The following is a 17,372-nucleotide window of genomic DNA, read 5'->3' as shown; positions in this document are numbered from 1 at the left end:
TCTGTTGAGACCATTCAGGGCTTTATGATTCATTTCCCTGGCAACTAACTTTCCCCCAAGGTGCTAGATTCTTTTTCTAGTATGTTAAGTGTTATGAGTTGAGAGCTTTAGTGGTAGCCAATTGTTCCAGCAGCTGAGATTAAAAAGGGGGGTTGGGGAGTAGAGAAGGGGAGAGGTTGATAGTAGGATGTGCTAAAAAGTGAATGACCAAGCACAATTTATATAATCCTTGCCCTCCTCATTAGGAATGTCATATTGTTTGTAAACATGATCAGGTCCATTGTTTCAACTGAGATAATTAGATAAATTAAAATATTGAATTTCCTTTTGGCAGTTTTCTTTGAGAAATTAATCTCAATTAGTCCAAATCCCCTGGTTGCTTTCTTTGCAAGGTCTCTATCCAGTTTTATATATACATTCTTTGCCCCTCTCATTATCTCATTTACATATCTATAGATACCTATAACCTCTATTAGTTGTTTTTGAAGTGTTATTATGGTTTCTCTTTAGGACTCCGGAGATGTGACTGAATCAAAGCAGTATCTTATCGACACCATCATTGTTTGATTATACTTGCTACCTAGGTGATCATAATGTACCTAGTTAATGAAACCTTTCTCAACTTAAGCCAGAGAGCATTAATAGCATCTGAAAGATGTTCCCTTTGTCATGTCAGATTATGAAAATTCAACTTGTACTTTTCCTCTGGTAGATGAATGGTGGTGTAGTGCTCAAACTGTTCCCTCTGAATAGTGTCTTTGTATCATAGCCTTGGAGACCACTATTCAAATTCTAAAACGACTCCCTTTCCACTGTACGCCCAAATATTACTTATGTCCAGATGATCGCTTCTGGAACCAGGACCAAATTGTTTTCTCTGTCAGTCATCGCATATGAGAGAAAGAAAGAGGAAAGGAGAGAGAAACTGAGAGAGAGAAGAAAGATAAAGACCGAAAGAAAAGACAGTAGTGTAAAAAAGAGTTTGGACGTTTTGTTTTCAGAACAGTGGTTTTATTTTTTCCTAATTCTGAAAAAACCTTATGGTCTGTCCAACTAAAAAATAATGGTAAATTATAAATTCTCTTTATGGTCCAGAGAAGTCATGTTTTCCAATAGACCTTGTCATTTAGCTCATATTAGCTACCAAGTTGAGAGAAAGGGAGGAGTCATAAGGGGGGAAATATTTGGAATCTGTCTACCAGTAAATTTTACTGCCATGTTCACAATAGCTGGGAAGATTTATTATTTCGGGGAATGGTCTGTTTGTCATGTACAGTATATTGCCTTTCAGACTAAATTGCAGTCTGCTAGAGAGAGGCCTGTTCCTAAAAGCAACTTGAGGAGGCTTTTCTGGTGTTGAATTTTGAAAGTAGTAGAATATATTTTCAATGGCATTTTCCCATAAGAATGTTATTAGATACTTTGCAGAATAAAATATGTTTGAGTCCTCCAGGCAGATGAACAAATAGCTTTTAAGATGAATGATCACTTTTGATGGCCCATTGGCCGTCCAATGTTTAAAGGGCCCAGGTCATGTGAGACTCTGTAGTGGTATAAAATTGCTGTTCCATAAGCTTAAATGCTTGAGTTATATACCCTCAGTAGTGCAACTTTAATGTTTTTACACAATATTCCTGGAAATTGGAGGTTGCCACAATACTTTTTGAAAATGAATAATGTAGACAACTGAATTTTATTCCATGTTAAATTTAAATTGATATTTCATTTTATGCCCCTGAGTCCTGGAATTCCTTTTACTTCAGGGTGTTAAGGTGTTTGGTAAGCTTCCTTTTGTGTTTCATGTGTGCATTTCTTATGTGTTTCATATTTTGTTTTTGGTTTTTTGCTGTTTGCATGTGTGTGTTAATGGATACATGTTAGCTTCACTTTCTTTGTGACTGTAATTTCTAGGTAACCAGGAGATTTTCTTAAATTGTAGAAGGTTTCAGGAAAAAAACTGGTCTCTAATATCAAAGACCTAAAATGAGTGGTAGTTGAGATTTGAGATTACAGAACGCTAAAAGATGAAGCTGCCAAATCATTTAAAACCAACATTTAATTTTCTACCTCTTGTATAAGTAACGGCACTAAAAATGTGAAACTTGTGATTATCTTAAATTCAACTTACTTGAATTCAGTAATTCCTTTCAAAAAAGAGGAACTTTTTTCTTTGAATCCCTTTAGTATAAATAAGAAAAAAGTTTTATATCAGGGCACAATTAAACTAGTGTATCCTGACGACATTTTTGTTTGAGCATTTTTAGAATGCCATAGCAGTAGGAGCTAGGCTTGCTTTTTAGATAAAGGGCTTGCTTTCCTTGCCACCCCCCCCCAACCAAGTCCATTAACAAAAGAAACACAGAAACTGATTAAAAACAGTAAAAATCTGGAATGGGGGGGAATGTCATTCAAGTTGTTTGGGGACCAGAACCAAGGGCTAAAGACATATTTGCGTGAAAATCAAACCACTGATTGTAGCCTGAATTCTTATCTCAACTGAGCTTTATTGGGACAGTAATGTAGGTTCTCTTAAACAGGATCAGTGAAATTAGTCATTTAGTTTTTGGCAGGCATAAACTTCAGTCAGCTTGATGTTTTTAGTGCCTGTGAATAAAGTTATCTTCAAGCACAAGACACTGATGTTGTCAGAAAACTAAAATGTTACCTCATAAGAATGATTGGGTACTACAGAAAATCAGCATATATCATCCACACAAGATTGCAGTCCTTGAATTGGGCTGCTTTTATCTCCAGATTGAGTCAAATTCACATTTATGTTCCATATGCTAATTAACCAATGAGGAGATATTTTAGTTCAAGCCATATTTTGGTTTACAAGGCACTAGCAAGATTGAGTGTCATAAGTAATGGGTTACATTATTCATGTGGCATTTAAAATATATTTGAAAAATGTAATTACAAATAATAAAATACAGAGAGTGATCATCTTACAGGCCTGGTTTCTGGTGGGCAGCAGGAAACAGAATTCACATGAGATGACTCCGAAATGGGAATTGTGCTTATGGTGAGAACAATTTTTTTGATCTGTTGGGAGAATTAAAAAACACATTTTCAGGTGGGATTTCTTGGTTAACAGCTCATATCTCAGAATCAGCTGTTTTCTGAGACAAGAGCTTCATCCCATGGTGACATTTTGGAATAACTAATGTTATCTTTGATCTGGTTAGTGGTATTATTTTAATTGTTAAATCTTCCTATTTAATTGTAGTTTGCTCGATTTGAGATTACTTGGACATCCGCTGATGAGATGCAGAGAGAGGGAGAAAAAAGAATCTTGAAAGACAAGATAAAAAGGAGAAAGGATCTTCAGATTTAAACCCAGTAATTAAGATTTCATGGTGCCATTGAGCATTCTCCTCCCCTCCCCAAATGACTTTTCTGGCAGCCATGATAACAATATATGTATGGATACTTGGCCTCTGATGAAAGATTCTACAAAACCCCTTGCATTTTTAGATAAATCTTGAAAGTTTGCATTTGCATTCACTCAAGGCTTTTCTTACACCCCCCCCACCCACACACACAAAACCACACACATACTAACTTCTCATTTAAAAATATTGTATTTCGTTTTCCAAAATATTGTGATTTGATTTCAAGGTAATTGTCCTTGTTGAAGAGTTCATTTAGGCTCAGGAGACTGAATTTCATAATGAATCCCTAAAGTTACATTAGAATATCCACATACACACATGACTCATAAAGAATTATAGAAAAGCAGTTCTGCATTGAAAAATTCAGACAATGTAAGAAATACATTTTAATAGCAAGTGACCCTTAAGAAGCTAAACTAATAAGCCAAAGAGGTGCTATTACTTATGCTGAGGCTCTGTACTCTTTAAATCCAATGAATAATTCTAATACTTTTCCTTCTTCACGGGAAGACTGCATTTTTATATTTCATTTACAGGTCATGTCATCATAGAGAGGTATCACCTGATGTGATGTTCTGTTTGCTTGATGAAGCCATTGATGGAAGGACTTGTGATCCTGCTAAGATCTTCCAATTCATTAGCAAGCATAGGCCCTTATGCAGCAATTGAGTTTGCTTTCCCTCTCAAGGAGGTACTGGGGTGATAGGATGTAGCTTGCTTGCATCGGTGGTGTGTGCTACTTGTGTAGTAGTGCAGAAAATGTATTTTTATTTTCTGTTAAGGAAAGGCCCTTGCTAAAGCTAAGAAAAGTAGAACTGCACACTCCTGGACAAACCTATGTGGGAAACAAAAACTAATTAGAGCAATAAATGTGATGCTCTCAGGTAATTGTGAAATAATTATTCCCCTTTAGCATCATCACTATTTTCCGTTCAATATTTCTATGCTCTGAATCCAAAGATGAAGGGATGGTACTCTTGGTTTCCCCACAGGAATTTATTTTCATTTATTTGCTTCAGACTTTTTCTCTTAAAGGACTTTATAAAGAAAGGAAAGACAGTTTGGAGGCTTTTTGAACAGCTTAATTTTCTTCCATCTGTTTTTAAAAGCAAAATAAGTTAATTGTAGGAAGTGATTACTAAGAAGTGTTTCTGTAAAAGTGTTAATTTAGTTATGTGATATAAACATCTTTTTTTATAAGCTCTTAAATGTCTTTAAGATTTATACCCACCATTTTAAAAACAGGCCTTTAAAATTCAGAATTGCATATTATATTGAGGCTAGTTGGTTTTACATGAGTCTTCACATGCACACAATGTGATGTTTGAAAAGCATATGATAATTAAAATTTGTTAATGAAAATGACCATATATATGTATATGTACACACACATGACCTTATATGATCTACAAAGTTACTTCTGTATTATGTTAAATCTTAATTTTAAAAAATGAATGCCTCAAAGATTCTTACAAATCATATTTGATTATGGGTATTTTAAAAAGATGTATATTGATGGCATTTTAAAGGAAATTATGTTTAAACTACATTTAATCAAGAACAGGTTTTAGTTATAATGGTATACTTCTATGTCATAATGGTGTGGCCTTGTACCCTAGAAAGGAGGGAGAGAAACAGAGGGTGTGTGTGTGTGTGAGAGAGAGAGAGAGAGAGATACGCCTTGAAGAGGTAACAATCCCAAGGTTCTATCTTCCTGTTGATGGTAGAGAAATAAGAATTACCCAGGTTGGTGGTCCATTTACAAATAGTTCATTAACTACAGTATTGCTTTTAAAATGTGAGTTTCATCTCTTCAATGGGACCCTGATTATGTATGTCACAATCCTGTACCTCCCTTAGAATAGCTACATTGTCCGACATTTTCAGTCTCTCACAGGCCTGAAGAATTTTCACTCTCATAACTGATAGTGATGACGCAACTGGACTAGAATTAATTTCAGTTCACTTATTAGACAAGACTGACATATTTAGGCAACGATCTTTTTATGTGTCACAAGAGTAACTAGTTATAGTTTCACACACATATATTCAAGAAGTGATGTAAGTTTAAGCCCTGACTTTGCCACTCAGGATCATAGTATCATAGAGGTAGGGGCAGAAGGGACCTCAGAGCCATCCAATCTAGGAGTGTCAAACTCTATTGACACAAATACTGATCTCTACAAAAGGGGTACATGTTGACTCAGAAAAACACAAATTAACATTATGTTAATTTATTTATTAATGTCTTATTTATTTTGCTAAAACATTTCTAATTATAGTTTAATCGAGCTAGAGCTGCATTCAATAATGTTATAGACCCCGAGTTTGATTGTTATTAAATAGAATATATCTATTGTTATAATGGTAGACTTCTATGTAAGCGTGGCATGGGCTTGCATTCTATTCCCCCCACACATATACAACACACACATTTTACAGATGAGAAAACTGAGGCCCAGGGAGGTTTGTTGACTGCATCATATTATACCAGTATGTGCTTAGTGGAATTTGAACCCAAGTCTTCTGTCGCCTGAGGCAGTATTTTTCCACTTTACCACATTGTGACCCCTAGCAAGATACTTAATGTTGGATTTAGAACTGGAGAACTAGGTCCAAATTCTGACTGTGCCATTTACTACTACTCATTTGAGCTTAGTCCAGTTGTTTAATTTCTCTGAGTCCTACTTTCCTCATCTGTTAAAATGAGAAGGTTGGACTAAAGGACATCTTAGTTTCCCTTCAGCTCTACATTTATGATGTCTTCTGAGTCTCTGTACAATAATTATCTTCACTGGATCATTATGAAGAAAAATTTAAATGAGCCTCTTAGAGCTCTGTAAACGTGAATAGTAGTAGCTAAGAAGAGAAGAAATTAAGGTCCAGCATCTTGACTAAAGGTACTTAGCAAAATAATGGTGAACTTAGGAGTAGATACTAACTTAACAGTCTATTCGTTAGTGCACTCCAAAACAGTAAGTTCTACTAAATGTTTTTAAGAATGAAAAAAAAAAAAAAACAACCAAGGCATTCCAACAAAAGAACCAAGATTTTGTTCTTCTGTAATACTTCCTTAGTGTTTTTTCCAGTGCTGAGTTGTATGTTTATATACTTGATACCTTAAGCTTTTGGGGTATTTGGGTAGAGAGTTATTTGCATCCCATCTTTTTTATCCATCAGTGAAGACCTTTTAGGCTTAAATTAATTATAAACATAGAGCCGAGAAAGTGGTCATAAGTAATGACTTTTTTTTTTTTCTAAAAATCCCTCAAGGCAGGAGAAGTGTCCTTGAGACAATGTCCTTTTAACCTATGGACATACTTTACTAAGGTTCATACTTACTTTTCCAATCCAGTTCTGCCCTTCACTCTTACTTTTGACTGGCCCAGTGTTGTAGTTCTAGCACTATCAGCCATTAAGCCATAGTTTCCCTTTTTTGCTTTAAAAAAAGAAAATAAAAGAAAGAAAAATTCTTGGAAATTTTGGATATATACAAAAGGGAAACCCAACTCAAGCTATGTATGTGAAAACAATTGAAGTTTCAGGCTGTGTGTGTTAACATAAAACAACACCCAACACAGATTCATCAACTCAACTATTCCCCTCGTGCTCTGGAGTTCCTGAGAGAACCTTTGGGTTATAAGGCAGATGAAGCAAAAGGAAGCTGAAAATTGATATTTCATCTCCCTTTGAGATCTTGGGGGAAGACAAAGACAGAGGCAGAAAAATAATAAGAAAGGAAAGCATTTGTTGGAGGACTAATGTGAATGTAGTTTTGCTCACCAGCTTACCTTTTCACCACTGACACCATGCACCAATTTTCTTATAAAAAATTGAAGATGCTAAATCTTGAATCATCTTCCTTATGAGTAATTCTAGGAGAATATATGTCCATGCACTCCAAAACCATGATGAACTGTATAAATGGAATTCATTGGGTTGTTTTTTTATTTTGGTGAGGCAATTGGGGTTAAGTGACTTGCCCAGGGTCACACAGCTAGTAAGTGTTAAGTGTCTGAGGCCGGATTTGAACTCAGGTCCTCCTGAATCCAGGGCCGGTGCTCTATCCACAATGGAATTCATTCTTATAAGCCCCAGCTCAAATTGGAGTCAAATCTAAATAGTAGTACTATTTTGGAGTATCTCTGTTGTGCCTTTTTTAGATCTGTTGTATTGATAACTTCTTAAAATTTTTGTTTCAGTTCAGATTTCCCAGATAGTTTCCTAGATTTTAAAAAGGGATCAATTTGTTTTTGTAGTACAGTTCTTAGGATGGCGGTTACAAGAACAAAATAGTTCTAAAAATCAACATCATTTCTTTACTGTTGGGTCTGTCTCTAACCACTGCGTGTTTCTAAGTATACAACTGTATTTTGACTTCCTATTTTATAGAAGGGGTGTTGAGTTTTCTGGTTGAGCATAAGGGTAGCATATTTCAGAGTGATTAACTTCATGGATGTCATTGTCTTGGCCAGCTATATTTGGCTAGGCTGCAGCTGTGTTTGCTTTCTCTAAATTGTCACTGAGAGGCCTCCAACTCCAATTATTCACTTCAACCCATGCTGTTAGAAATCTTTCCTCATGACACCCATTGTCCACCCAATCATCTCTTCCTGTTGTCCATGTCTGCAAGTCTAAAACCCTCTTGACAGTCAGGGTGCTGGTTAACACCACTACCAGTTCTCCAACTGCATCTTTGTAGTATTTTATTAATAAAATCACTATGCTTATTTTATCTTAATACTGGTTCCCTGAATTTCTTTCCTTTTCGGAAAAAAAAAATCCCTTGAATTTTTCCTCTCTCTTGTCTTTCATTTTGGTCAAAAATTTACTTAGCTCTGTTAAAAATGCATTTTTCTCCTTCTCTCTGACACATTCTCTCCTCCTCCTGAGAATTTGGGTGCTTTTTCTTGATGACTATGCATGGTAGTGTATAGCTGACCTGAAAGCCAGGAAGAACGTATTTCAAGTCCAATCTCTGACACATACTGGCTGTGCAACCCTGACCAATTCACTTAAGTTCTCTGGGCTCTGTCTGGGCAACTCTAAGATTCTAAATTGCAGAAAAGGTGCCAGCTTGCCTGGGTTGAGAGAGCTTGCTTACCTCGAAGTTTGGTAAGCCAATAAAATCACAGGTCTAGTCTTTATCCTTCCACTCAAAACAAATTGCATTTAAAATACATAAACAAACATATTTTATTTTGTGCAACTTAGTTTTAATCTATATACACATATTATATTTATATGTGTGTGTATGTATGTATTTGCAACTTCGTTTTAAAGTAAAAAAACAAACTTCCTCTTGAGTTCTTAGAATTTTTCAAGTTATACCTGGCCTTTAAGAACTGAATCTTTGTAGTTTGCGGGAGTCACCATTGACAGACAATACAGTAAAGCTTTTACATCCACCAGTTGAAATGTTGCAACATCAAAGGCAAGAGGGCTTACAGGTCTGTTGGTGAGTCCTAAATGAAGTCTGTTCTTGGGTCATGTTGCAATTTGTTGGAAGACAATCATCTGCTTCTCAAAATCTACTTCTTTCCCCTATAAAATAAAGATTGTAATATAAAATAGCAGCTTACATTTATTTAGTACTTACTAGGTGCCAGCCATCGTGCTAAGTGCTTTACAATGATTATCTCATTTGATCCTCATAACAACCCTGGAAGTTAAATGCAATTTGCCCCACACTTCTCCCATTTCTCCACTCCTCCCAGTTCACCACTTCTCCCCAAAGGGGATCTAAATATCAGACTCATTGCTTTGCTGTTGGGTCTGCTTGCAGTTTCATAGCACTTAAAACTGACCACATGGCACTCTCACCATCACATTCTAAGAATCAAATATAGTGCAACTTCATTACAGCATCCCTAGTTAATGTTTTTTCATTCATGCTTTAAAGTCTCAGCCAAAGACCTATAAAGCTGTATTACTCCCATATAAACTTTCAGAAATGCTTGGTCCCCGGGAAATGTTATGAAGACTTTTTTTCTGTCTGCACAATGATTGAGAAATAAAATGCAGTTCATGTTCCAGCTGTGAACTTGTGATCAGGCCTTCCATTCTGGGAAGGGGTGAGACGAAAGCAATATCCCCATCCAATATCCCCATATGCGCATTCTGAAAAACCCATCTCTATGCCGGCTGAAATAGATTTTGATTTTCTTATGGGAAGAGAATCAGCTGCACAATATGAAGGCTGGTTTTCACATAATGGGAATCCTAACCCTAGTGGAAAAAGGAGAGGGAGGAAACAATAGTCCAACCTTTAAAAAAAACAAACAAAAATCCATATAAATATGGTCGATTCCTCACTTAGTAGGGATGTTGTAGGCCCTGGTGCCTAATGATGAACTTCCTGAGCCCCCAGCATACCTAGAAAATATGCTAGAAGAATTTATAGGCAACTTAATTCTTTACAAGATTCTACAAAAATGTATGTATTTATTACATATCTTTTTTTTTAATCGCCTTCTTTGCATTAAGACAGACCAGGGTTAAAAATATGGACCAAGAGGTTTTTTGTATAGCTTCCTTAATATTTTTTTAGAATGAAATAATTCAGGGTTTGAATAAATCTTCCATATTGGGATTTTCAATGCTGAATAAATCATGTATGGTACCCCTAATAGTATGCTTGAACTGTAGTTGAATCCTCTTTACCTGTCCCTTGGTTTTGCTAATATAGCCTTTAGGGCAGCTAGGTAGTACAGTGGTTAGAGCACCAGGCCTGGTGTCAGGAAGACCTGAGTTCAAATCTGGCCTCCAACACTTATTATCTGTGTGACCATGGGCAAGTCACTTAACCTTGTTTGACTCAGTTTCCTAACTGTAAAACGGGGTCTTCCTGCCTTCACAGCAGGCAGAAATCTCAGCAGCCATATAACTTATGAAAATTTAGCACATGAGAATTTCTTTCAGTTACTTTGTCCTCTAAGCTTAAAAACTGGAGGGCCCAATACACATTCCTGATACCTGTGAAGGTTTGTAAAATGCTCATTACATACCATGAGAAGGATAAAGAGAAAGTTAAGCTCACTGGGAAATAAGACAGCATGTCTTGAGTCCCAAAAGAGTTGGTAGATTGCTGTCCTTTCCAACACAGAGGCTCAAAGTCCTCTGAGCCTACATGTCAACTGAGGATCCATCATGAAAGCTCTAGTAGCTTTGGAAGCATGGAGAAAACTGTTACTGAGTGATTAGAGGGGTAATTGGATTGGATCGGAAATTGTAAACTACCATTTGGCAAAGCCTAACATCAGTGAAACCTTTAGAGAATAGGTCTTCAAAATAGATAGAATAAGGTGGGGTTTTTTTTCCGCCACCACAGTGAACAGTTTTGCAAATATTCCCGGTTTTTTTCCCCTGTGACTACATAGACCTATAACCAAAAATAGTCATTGTCCCACTAGACCAAGATTTCATGCCAAGATATTATAAAGGGTAACAGGGACTTGAATGATTCTATGTCATTGGTGTCAGCCACCTGACTTCCTTCTTCTCTACTCATATATGTCTTTTTTTTTCTCTTGCTTATTCAAGTTGTGACTCTTATGGATAGGTTTTATCCCTATGTCTATGTTCAAGGCAGGAGTTAGTGCAGAGCTGGCAATACCAATGCATCGACATAATGTGATACCATGCATAGTTGTGGCATGAGCTATGCGTGAATTTTTTCTTTCATTCTCCCAATGTTCTATAAATATATGCTTCTTGTGAATGTCAGTTCTGTGTGAATCCTTTAACTGGTTCTGGGAAAGTGCTTAAAGGGCCTGAGGTCCTGGGGTCCTGGGGTTTGAAGTAGGGAAGTATCTCTTTGGACCTCAGAACATCATAAATCTATTGAATTTCTAGTTCAGCAGAACAATTGGCAGATGAATGTTTTGTGGGTATAAAATGTAGGTTCTCTGCTGTGCTCCAAGTCATCTCATTTTCATTTTTCTTACAGGTAAATGAATGCATTTTGCTTATACCTTATTCCCCAAGCAGGTTAATTCCAGAATCTAGAAGGCAAAAGTATCAAGAGAAATGTCTGTTCAAAGAGTCATCAAAGTAGTGTCAAGATCTCCTAAATGCCTCAGGCTAATTCTGGATTGCTGCTGAGATAGGGTGGCAATTAATTTTGAATGTAAGGTGGATACTCATTCTTTGGACATTTGGCATCATCCCTTCTATACCTCCAAAGGACAGATGCCCTCTAAATGTTGTGGTTAAACCACACATCTGATTTTCTATCTGATATCCACACAAATATCTGGCCTTCCTAAGCTTTCACTCACTTTTATACACTTATACCTATTCCCCACCCACCCCTCAAAAAGCTGATTTTTCTATTGACCAGTCAAAGAGCTTCCTACCGGCAAGACAAACCAAGATCTGTCATTTTTGCCAGCGTTTTTGTTCCCAAGTTTCAGTTATGGCCCAGTGAGGCATGAGAATCAGTCCATTTAGAAATCAGGATCCTTTGGACTTCTGCCTGGCTTTTGGTCAAGTAGTTGAGTATTTGATAAACTGGCCTTTCAAAGAATCTTAAATTCTTTTTTGTTTTGTTCTGCCTTGTAGAGGAACCCAATGCAAGAGGAGGGATAATAGAAAAGGTAGAGGAGAATTCATGCATGGGTTGGTATAACTCACAAACCATTTCATACTGAATATTAGCTTGTCGAAATGCCTTTACTCTTGGCAGGAGACAAGCTTCGTAACCTAAGAGGATGTGATTTGAGTGGAGTTTTCATGCCCCGTGTGCTTATTGTATTCTTGCTACTGATGCAAACATTATCTATAATTACATTTTCAAGTGACTGAAAATTGCAGGCTTTGTTGAACAAAATACAGCTGAAGAATGGAATGTATATCCACTCCACCCTCATTATAAGGCTTTCAAAAATCAAACTATAAGGCCCAATACCATGGCTCTCAACTACATGATACTAGCTCCATTCTCTGATGTTTGAACACTTTGTTAAAATGCTGGGTTTCCAAAGATGATCATATAATTGAAGGAAAACATTATTACTCCTTCAGTGGTCGTTTGTGCCATTTCCAATCTAGTTACAATGACACCTATTGTAAATCCTCTATTTTCAGGATATAAAACAAGAAACACAAGTCTCTTTTTGACAGGAATGTGGGGAAGTCTAGATAGGGTTGGTCAAGGTTCAGTTCCCAAACTAGTGCAGGTTCTATGGACCTATTTGAACGGGAGCCTCTTTTCCAGGTTTCCCCAAATGGGATGGGGCTGACTCAGTGAATACTTGTTCCTATGGCAGCACCACCAGCCAACAGGAGATGAAGCGTGGCCAGGAAAAATATATTTTGGCTAGCTATGGTCTAGATGTGAAATGAAATCTTTTATTTCCTCATTTCAATAAGAGTCCACTTTGGGTTTATTATTGTTATTGTTATTTTGTTGTCATTGTTATCCTTTAGGTAGCAACTATACATTAAAATTCAGCATTCTAGCTGCTGTGTTTTCCTTGTTCCATTATCTCAAAACCTTTAAAATAGCTTTTAATAAAATAGATGAGATTCTGCCTTTTGGGGAAGGCAATGGGAGGTGACATTTACATTTCTTATGTATTTTTTATAGAATCATACTCTATGAATCAACAAGCATTATTAAAAACTTATTTCATTCCAGGTTATTTCACTCTAATTTCCAGGGATACAAATTTTTTTGGGGGGGCAGGGCAATTGGGGTTAAGTGATTTGCCCAGTGTCACACAGCTAGTAAGTGTTAAGTATCTGAGGCCGAATTTGAACTCAGGTCCCTCCTGAATCCAGGGCCGGTGCTCTATCCACTGCGCCACCTAGCTGCCCTTGATACAAAATTTTTAAAAAAGGAAAGAAAACAGTCCTTGCCCTCAAGGAACATATTCTAATGGAGAGACAACATGCAAAAAATATACAAAATAAATACCAGTTAGTTTGGGGAAGTAGTACCCTAGCAGCTTGGGTAATCAGGACAAGTTTCATATAAAAGGTGGTGTTTGAACTGACTCTTCAAAGAAACTAGGATTTCAAGAGGTGGGAAGTGAGCTTTTCTCAGATTTTAGAACCAGTTAATCTTTCAGGTCAATGGAACTAATGGAACTAATGGAACTAAGTAAATCAAAACTCTTTGTGAAGGCTTAATATATATTGTGTTATTTTAAGGAAATGTAGAGTCAGTCTAAATGACTTGATCAAATACCCAGAAGATCGATAACATCCCAGTTCTATATTTTGTACTCCCCAAATTGAATGAACATCTTTGGAAATAAGAATGTTTTTATGGTTGTAATTATTTTTAACCATTCACAACTCTAAAAATTGGGGGAGTATTTATAGTCAATGTAATTTTCCCCTCCATAAATAGTTTACTGCCCTTTTTGGTCATGCTTATAACTAACAAACTCAGCTGTGTGTTGGGTGGGGACAGACCGTTTATAGCAGTGGTATATGGGTCATCAACTGTATTTATTGGTTAAATACAAACTGGGTACAGTAATTGAAATAAGATACATTTTAGGGTCAGAGTAGGAAATGTGTGTGCTGAAAGTAACACCAACAAGTCTCTGTGTTGTATTTTGTGTGAGTGGGTTGTCAAGGATTTTAAAGTGATTTAGTCTGTACAGTAAACACTTTGAGCAGTAGCCAAACCTCAGTAATATAATATTATGTGCAATTGTAAGGTGTAAATGAGGGCAACTCAATTTGTATATTTCATATATTACCTCTGTGGATTACAAATGCTTTCTCCCATATTCTGTAGTGCTGTCACAACAGGTTATTCGTTTTTGCCTCTGACGAAAGTGTCTGCTTTGGGATAGATTGCATTCTTAGCAGTCAGCAAAATTCACTTTAAAAAGTATAATTAGTATAAAGCCAAAATAAATTAGCTTCTACCAGGGTTTCTGGGTAGAAACATCAAATGACAGTGTAGTTGTTGTAGTGGAATCAAATGGGATCTGTTATACAGTTTGCAATGTGAAAAGGACAGAAGTTATACCATATTAATACAACTGGTTGAAAAGTGAAGCAATTTAATGACGAGAATTTTGGACTTTGATGCCACCAAATAACTGGTTCATTTGATTCTACCCTCTTAATTTGACTGGATGAATGAATTGCTTTGGTTTGTTTTGGTTTTTTTCTTGTTTTTTAGTGAGGCAATTGGGGTTAAGTGACTTGCCAGGGTCACACAGCTAGTAAGTGTTAAGTGTCTGAGGTCGGATTTGAACTCAGGTACTCCTGAATCCAGGGCCGGTGCTCTATCCACTGTGCCACCTAGCTGCCCCATGAATTGCTTTGTTTTCATTTGGTGTAGTGGAAATGTATGGATACCGCCTTTTTCCTTTAACTTTTTTTTTTTATCAGTACAGGGTAATAATAAAATACAATAGCCAACATTTACATAGCACTTACTATTTTACAGACATTGTTGACTTTTTTGTTAAAAGAAAAAATTTATCAGCTTAGTTAATGTTGTAGTGAAATATTAAACTGCATTTTACAAAAGGCTCTTCATATGAGTTGGGGGCATCCTGTGGGTAGTGGTTCTGCATCTTAGGTTAGATTCTTCCTAACCAGGTGAGATTATTTCTGATTTGAATAATTGTATTAGAATTCTAGACCTGACAGAACCTCCTAACTTTATCTATCTAGCCCATCCCCCCCCCACTTTTTTATTCTTCAACTAAAGCAGCCAGTTAACTTATTAAAGAAAATTGGTGAGTTTGGGCAGGACTGGGGATTAATTTTAAGTGATTAAATGTGTTTGTATATATTTTGTGTTTCTTTTTTTCTCCCCTTCCTCCTTCCTTCCTTCGAACATCCATTCCAGTTAAATGACTGTTTATCTGCCTCTTAAAACTTTAAGAAAGAATATTCCATAACCTTTTAGTGATACCATCTTCTTGTCTATAAACCTAATAGATGGACGAATCTTCATGCTTTCCAACTTAAATCCCCTTTGCTGCAGGCCCTTTTTTTTGACAGTTTCTCTTTCTAAAATCTTAAGTGTTTTGCATCTGGAATAAAGGTTGAGGGACCATAAGATTAAATTATATTAGTAGGGAGGTTTTCACTGAAGTTGTATATATCTCTACTTCTGAAACCTCTTTGTTTTCCTTTGTTAACCCCAGATATGGAAGCTTAGATAGTTCTGATAACTTTCCACTCTTATTGCTATGGAAAAGAATCTGCTAGTGTGTGTGAAAGATTGCAGTGGCTTTATCAAACAATAACACAAAGGTCTAAACAGAAATAAGGGAAGATTGCTTCCCAAGTTTCTGAGCTTTGATCTTGGGTGTACACTTCTCTGAAATGTTAATTGTCCTTCCTGTCCCTCTCTCCGTCTCCCTCTCTCCGTCTCCCTCTCTCCGTCTCCCTCTCTCCGTCTCCCTCTCTCCGTCTCCCTCTCTCCGTCTCCCTCTCTCCGTCTCCTCTCTCCGTCTCCTCTCTCCGTCTCCCTCTCTCCGTCTCCCTCTCTCCGTCTCCCTCTCTCCGTCTCCCTCTCTCCGTCTCCCTCTCTCCGTCTCCCTCTCTCCGTCTCCCTCTCTCCGTCTCCCTCTCTCTCTCTCTCTCTCTCCTCTCTCTCTCTCTCTCTCTCTCTCTCTTCTCTCCCCGTCTCTCTCTCTCTCTCTCTCTCTCTCTCTCTCTCTCTCTCTCTCTCTCTCTCTCTCTCTCTCTCTCCCTCTCTCTCTCTCTCTCTCCTAGGATTCCAGAGCCTCATGAGATAACATACATTTTCTTGTGATTCCTGATTTTTACATTTATGCCCAGCTGTTTGTTATTCAGTTCAGCCATCAGCATCTGAGTCTCAATGGACCATGTAATATGCAGCTGTAGCCAGATGTAATGCTTCCTAGTCCTAAATGTTTATGTTAGGAACTAAGAGTGGCAGGATAAGGACTACTGATTAACAGTGTTACTGGCATTAATTTAGACTCTAGAGCTATACAAATTTAGTTTGGAAATTTTATTTCATAAACCACAAGCCTAGTGATTTTTGCCATCTCCATCCTTGTTGGGTGATGTTTACATTGTATTTATCAAGTGCATCCGCATTGATAGGAAATGTACTTATGCAGTTAATTCAAGTAACAGGAATCTGTCCAATCTTTTGTGAAGTTCTTCGGAAGCATTGCTGTACTCAAGAAAAAGGTGACCTGGATTTAAACAAAACCTCTTCTTAGATTAAGCTAATTTGTGAAACAGTCTTCTTAGAAATAATTTTATACTTAAAAAGAGAAATTTCAGATCATGACACTTTGGTCTTGCAGTTAAACTTTCTCTTTTTCATTTCTTTCAAATTGTTTTATTCCTCCTTTGTATTTGCATGATGCATTTTTGCTTAGTGATGAGAGCATCTAGTAAGTTTAATTGCTTCTTTTCCAGGCTTTAAATGCAGGGTGACTTCTATTAATGGTTAAGTACTTTCCTATGCCATCAACATAGTAAAAGTGCAGTTACTAATGCAGTTATATGACAAGTGACCCTATCAAACTAAATGTTTTATTTAGTTGTTAGTTTTTCTTTATTAAAACTTGTTTTTTCTGTTAAAAAAGTCACTTAAAATTTGGTATATTAACTAAAAAGGTAGAATTTGTTTTGGTTCCTTTTTATGTCCTTTGGTTTTATAATCAGTTTCCATCCTTGAATTGATGTGAGGTTTAAGACCACTTTGATTATGCTTGGAACTAGCAATGTGTTGCCACTAGAGGGTATCTTGCTCTCCTTCATTCTTTGATAGAATCTTGAAATGGCAGCTGGTGATGACTTTAGCAGCTGAATATCCTTGGAGAAGGTCATGTCACCACTCTGCTTTCACCCATTATAAATTCTTATGGCATAAATTCAGCTGGATCTTTACTGTTGCTTGGCACTTCTACTGTTCTTCACTTACTGATTTCCCATCTTCTTTCCCACAATAATGTACAAGCTCCTTGAGGGCAGGTATGATTTTGTTTTTGTCTTTATATTCCCCAGCATCTA

General features: G+C 36.8%; 1 protein-coding gene across 15 annotated transcripts in view; it reads left to right on the top strand.

The window, feature by feature from the left end:
- Positions 1–17,372, top strand: part of CELF2 (CUGBP Elav-like family member 2) — a 1,044,777-nt gene that overhangs the window by 671,303 nt on the left and 356,102 nt on the right. For 2 of the 15 annotated variants that reach the window (XM_043965377.1, XM_043965375.1), the window contains one exon: positions 9,420–9,424. The exons of the other annotated variants lie outside the window; for them this stretch is intronic. The gene's annotated coding sequence lies outside the window, so the exon portion shown is untranslated. The remainder of the gene's footprint in view (positions 1–9,419; positions 9,425–17,372) is intronic. 15 annotated transcript variants of the gene reach the window in all.

The sequence above is a fragment of the Dromiciops gliroides genome, chromosome 5 (genome assembly GCF_019393635.1).
Source record: "Dromiciops gliroides isolate mDroGli1 chromosome 5, mDroGli1.pri, whole genome shotgun sequence".
Classification (NCBI taxonomy): domain Eukaryota; kingdom Metazoa; phylum Chordata; class Mammalia; order Microbiotheria; family Microbiotheriidae; genus Dromiciops; species Dromiciops gliroides.
Note: the sequence above shows the minus strand (reverse complement) of the source record. Positions and strands in the feature narration are given on the sequence as shown.